The sequence below is a fragment of the Anarrhichthys ocellatus genome, unplaced genomic scaffold (genome assembly GCF_004355925.1).
Source record: "Anarrhichthys ocellatus isolate YVR2014 unplaced genomic scaffold, GSC_Weel_1.0 scaffold424, whole genome shotgun sequence".
In the NCBI taxonomy this organism is placed as follows: domain Eukaryota; kingdom Metazoa; phylum Chordata; class Actinopteri; order Perciformes; family Anarhichadidae; genus Anarrhichthys; species Anarrhichthys ocellatus.
The window spans coordinates 30,610-31,072 of NW_022280398.1; positions in this window are offsets into that span (position 1 = coordinate 30,610).

Below are 463 nucleotides of genomic sequence, written 5' to 3' on the forward strand. Positions count from 1 at the left end.
CTCTCTCTCTCTCTCTCTCTCTCTCTCTCTCTCTCTCTCTCCATGCGATGGTGTCTGTGGGCAAAAGGGGAGGGGGAGCCATTCGCTCAAACGATGCTGGCTACAATTCAGCACCTCCGAATAAAATGATCGAGCACCATCTAATAAAAATAAAAAAGACCAAAGAATCCGGAGTTTTATCTGATCTACAAATTTGGACGGCGTGCATGGGGCGGTCAATTTCATCGACACATTGATTTCAGGGAAAATATTTCGACACAATCGTTTTCCCTCTTTTTGTCAGCGCCACCGCCCTTTTCATTGTGCGCTGGGGATCTGATTTATGAACCAGCCATTTCTTCACTAATGCAAACCCGCAATTACTCGGGAACCCTCGAGCCAAATGGATAATCAGATTCCTGATACAAGCAGAATATATATTTTTTTAATAAAAAGAAAAACATAAATAAACAAATAAACCAAC